Raw genomic sequence first — 5,265 nt, forward strand, 5'->3', positions numbered from 1 at the left:
CGTTAGTCAGCGCGGCCCGAGCCGACCTCGCCGGGTCGTCACTCCTCACTCCTCGGGCTCCTCGTATCAGAAGACAGGCAAACACGGAGACAAGCATAGCTACGTCAACGCGAATTAGGTATTTTGGCCATGCCGATATTTTTGTTACGATTAACAATAACATAAGCAGTCCATGGAGATAACTTAATTCCAGTTGGTACATAATACATAGTTAAAGAGACACTTACGATTGGAGGATCTAAAGATGTAGGTAATCAAAAGATAAAGCCTGGTAAAAATTCAAGATTAAAATGTAGAGCAGTCCAGTTGCATCATATGTAATTATCTAATTACCTAGTCAACACATGTCTAAACACCCAATAAAAATTATAAAACTATGGACTGAGCAATATTAGAGTCTGAATTACTAAACCTAAATTAGCATTTATTTATTTATTACTATTCGGAGATCCAGCAGCTGTTAACATGTTAATAGGTTTTATAAATGTGATACAAAAAGCCAATTACAGGTTCTCACCAGTAAAAAAGGCAGAGTAGTTAATTATGAATTCGTATTACTAAAGAAGATTCAAAAGAAACACAGATTAACAGATTAACAAAAACAATTGGTGGTTAGCACCAATTACACTACACATTCATTTCAACGCCAAAGGCAGAGTAACTAATTTAGAATTCGTATTACTAAAGAAGATTCAAAAGAAACAAAGAAAAAACACAGCACAATGAAATTTCAAATTCCAATAAGCCATACTCATTTAAGGAACTCCTCTGTCAGGATACGCCGCGCCGCACAGTTAGGATGTTGCTGTTGAAAATATCGATGTCATGCTCCTTCGTAAGTTTATTTCTTTAGACATTTACTAGCACGTATCAAAAAACTGTCCTGTCTGTAGTTACGCGAAGCATTTGGAACAGCAAGGGGTCGAAAATTTCTTGTAGATTTGGATGGAATACTGAAAGAGAGCTCAGATTGGCATTTAATTAGAATATTCACGTACAGTCAGCAACGGAAGTAGCTAAGTGAGCGTGATGTAAACATCGGTGTTGAGTTGACTGCTGACAATACCAACTTATTATCAAAATGATCTATAATTTGAACACCTCATCCGTCAATTCCGGATCCGGACGTACCTATAAGTAGGTAGATATATTCGTCAGCCGAAACAGCGCGAGCGGGGTGTTGCCCCGAGCCCCCGAGACGAGATGATAGCAAAATCCTTGACATTGGCCAGCTGGACCAACGATAAAGTAGATCGCATACCGGTTAGGACGAGTTTCCCAATAAACAAAAATGTACATACACATGTAAAAATAGGCCAAGGTCACGAAATATTTAAAAATATTTTACAGTACATATGGGGCTACTTTTCCGCACTAGTGCGTAAAATAGCACTTTTCGTGCGTATGTCGAAACTTTAAAGTGCCATATGTACTGTAAAACGTTGTTCGATACACGTGCGAATAGGTAATTCGCAACTCGTGTCGATTTAAAACACTCCCTTCGGTCGTGTTTTAATTTATCGCCACTCGTTTCGAATTTCCTCTTTTTCGCACTTGTATCGAAAATAACTATTGTCGGTAATAAAATACTTAAATAAAATGTACAGTGACTGTTTTTGAACTTGGTTATGATCTAATGCCCATACGATATTATCATGATAGTGCAGTTTTTTAGGGTTCCGTAGCCAAATGGCAAAAAACGGAACCCTTATAGATTCGTCATGTCTGTCTGTCTGTCTGTCTGTCCGTCCGTCCGTATGACACAGCCACTTTTCTCCGAAACTATAAGAACTATACTGTTGAAACTTGGTAAGTAGATGTATTCTGTGAACCGCATTAAGATTTTCACACAAAAATAGAAAAAAAAACAATACATTTTTGGGGTTCCCCATACTTCGAACTGAAACTCAAAAAATTTTTTTTTCATCAAAGCCATACGTTTGGGGTATCTATGGATAGGTCTTCAAAAATGATATTGAGGTTTCTAATATCATTTTTTCTAAACTGAATAATTTGCGCGAGAGACACTTTCAAAGTGGTAAAATGTGTCCCCCCCCCCTCTAACTTCTAAAATAAGAGAATGATAAAACTAAAAAAAATATATGATGTACATTACCATTGTAAACTTCCACCTAAAATTGGTTTGAACGAGATCTAGTAAGTAGTTTTTAGGGTTCCGTAGCCAAATGGCAAAAAACGGAACCCTTATAGATTCGTTATGTCTGTCTGTCTGTCTGTCTGTCCGTCTGTCCGTCTGTCCGTTTGTCCGTCCGTATGTCACAGACACTTTTGTCCGAAACTATAAGAACTATACTGTTGAAACTTGGTAAGTAGATGTATTCTGTGAACCGCATTAACATTTTCACACAAAAATAGAAAAAAAAAATTTTTTTTGGTGGTTCCCCATACTTAGAACTGAAACTCAAATTTTTTTTTTCATCAAACCCATACGTGTTGGGTATCTATGAATAGGTCTTCAAAAATGATATTGAGGTTTCTAATATCATTTTTTTCTAAACTGAATAGTTTGCGCGAGAGACACTTCCAAAGTGGTAAAATGTGGGTCCCCCCCCTCCCTGTAACTTCTAAAATGAGAGAATGATAAAACTAAAAAAAAATATATGATGTACATTTCCATGGAAACTTCCACCGAAAATTGGTTTGAACAAGATCTAGTAAGTAGTTTTTTTTAATACGTCATAAATCTCCTAAATACGGAACCCTTCATGGGCGAGTCCGACTCGCACTTGGCCGCTTTTTTTTTAATACGTCATAAATCGCCTAAATACGGAACCCTTCATGTGCGAGTCCGACTCGCACTTGGCCGCTTTTTGATATATACTTGGTCAACCAGATCTTGACAGTAGAAAAAGGCGGCAAATTTGAAAAATGTAGGCGCCAAGGGATATCGCCCCATAGAAAATTTGAATTTCGCGCCTTTTTTTACTGACAAGATTTGGTTGACCAGCTATATTCGCTTTATTAAGAATCTAGCGATATGTAATAAATAATTTCGATCCTTTAACTCTCCTAAACCTCGATAGTGATCCTTTGTTAGGGTTCCGTAGCCAAATGGCAAAAAACGGAACCCTTATGGATTCGTCATGGCTGTCTGTCCGTCCGTATGTCACAGCCACTTTTTTCCGAAACTATAAGAAATATACTGTTGAAACTTGGTAAGTAGATGTATTCTGTGAACCGCATTAAGATTTTCATACAAAAATAGAAAAAAAAATTTTTTTTGGGGTTCCCCATACTTAGAACTTAAACTCAAAAAAAAATTTTTCATCAAACCCATACGTGTGGGGTATCTATGGATAGGTCTTCAAAAATGATATTGAGGTTTCTAATTTCATTTTTAGGGTTCCATAGCTAAATGGCAAAAAACGGAACCCTTATAGATTCGTCATGTCTGTCTGTCTGTCCGTCTGTCCGTCCGTATGTCACAGTCACTTTTCTCCGAAACTATAAGAACTATACTGTTGAAACTTGGTAAGTAGATGTATTCTGTGAACCGCATTAAGATTTTCGCACAAAAATAGAAAAAAAACAATAAATTTTTGGGGTTCCCCATACTTAGAACTGAAGCTCAAAATTTTTTTTTCATCAAATCCATACGTGTGGGGTATCTATGGATAGGTCTTCAAAAATGATATTGAGGTTTCTAATATCATTTTTTTTTAAACTGAATAGTTTGCGCGAGAGACACTTCCAAAGTGGTAAAATGTGTGTCTCCCCCCCCCCCGTAACTTCTAAAATAACAGAATGATAAAACTAAAAATATATATGATGTACATTACCATGTAAACTTCCACCGAAAATTGGTTTGAACGAGATCTAGTAAGTAGTTTTTTTTTAATACGTCATAAATCGCCTAAATACGGAACCCTTCATGGGCGAGTCCGACTCGCACTAGGCCGCTTTTTTCTAAACTGGATAGTTTGCGCGAGAGACACTTCCAAAGTGGTAAAATGTGTCCCCCCCCCTGTAACTTCTAAAATAAGAGAATGTTAAACCTAAAAAAAATATATGATGTACATTACTATGCAAACTTCCACCGAAAATTGGTTTGAACGAGATCTAATTAAGTAGTTTTTTTTTGATACGTCATAAATCGTAAACCGCAATTTACCTTTCATTCAATTACTTGCTGCTACGGAACCCTTCATGGGCGAGTCAAACTCGCACTTGGCCGCTTTTTTTTACATATTATACTTATACATATTCATATATGTATAATCATACATATTCATTTTAATTTAACTAAGTTCCTGCTGATTTCCATGAAAATCAGGTCCACACAATATAATACACAAGATAATAATATTTTCACCGCAGCAGCTCGAACAAGGGTACTTTGCTACTTAAAAACAGTGAGCAAAATCGCATTTTGCTCACTGAGCGAGACAAAATGAGCAAAATGCGATTTTGCTCACCCAGTGAGCAAAACGCGATTTTGCTCACTGTTTTTAAGTAGCAAAGTACCCTTGTTCGAACTGCTGAGGTGAAATAGTAGATTGTTAACCAAGGGGTGAAAGGCACTCATTTTCTGCCGAGGTAGTTTGGTGATCGAACGCAGTGAGAGCGCCAATAGTCCGAGGATGATGAAATGACGCCTTTCACCCGAGCTAAACACTCTACTTTTCATTTCGAATACGAGGAAAGTACAAAACCATGTGATATTAAAAAACATGACTGAGTATACATTTTTATACTGTTACTCCAGGGTACTTTCAATTAACAATTTAGATAAAATAATCGTTATTTATGGAATGGGGAGTTAAAAATCGGAATGGAAAATTGTATAACAAATCCATTTAAAACCAAATTTCAATTGTTTATCTTAAAAAAGTGAAATAAATCGTACTTGGAAAGTTAAATGCTCTAGTGCAGAAACGTATTATTTTCTGCACACCTTTTGTTCTAAACAACAACGACCCTCTTTCAGAGCATGAGAAATGAAAAAGATTTTTGATGGCCTCAAATATCAAAGACAATGCGGAAATGTTCCCTTTTACGAAACAATAATATAAACAAACAATAAAATGCGATAACGAAGGTAACTCGTATCCGGGAGCATCTTCACATGCTGCACTTGCCACATAACGAGTCGAGTAATAATGATGTCAACTAAACACTTTAGAGATAACCGCGGAATGATATCGGCCACAAAGTCCACAGGCCAAGCAAACATGAACTATCCCAATAATTACGAGTGTTATGATAGCTCGCCAATATCAAGGACGTGTATCTAGTTCTAGCGCG

At 36.8% G+C, this 5,265-nt stretch overlaps 1 long non-coding RNA gene across 1 annotated transcript; it reads left to right on the top strand.

The window, feature by feature from the left end:
• Positions 1-3,064: 3,064 nt before the first annotated feature.
• LOC134657304 (uncharacterized) lies at positions 3,065-3,870 on the top strand. The gene is made up of 2 exons (XR_010097595.1): positions 3,065-3,321; positions 3,640-3,870. It is a non-coding gene; the product is annotated as an uncharacterized LOC134657304 (long non-coding RNA).
• Positions 3,871-5,265: the final 1,395 nt, after the last annotated feature.

Source organism: Cydia amplana, chromosome 19 (genome assembly GCF_948474715.1).
Source record: "Cydia amplana chromosome 19, ilCydAmpl1.1, whole genome shotgun sequence".
NCBI classification, from domain to species: Eukaryota; Metazoa; Arthropoda; class Insecta; order Lepidoptera; family Tortricidae; genus Cydia; species Cydia amplana.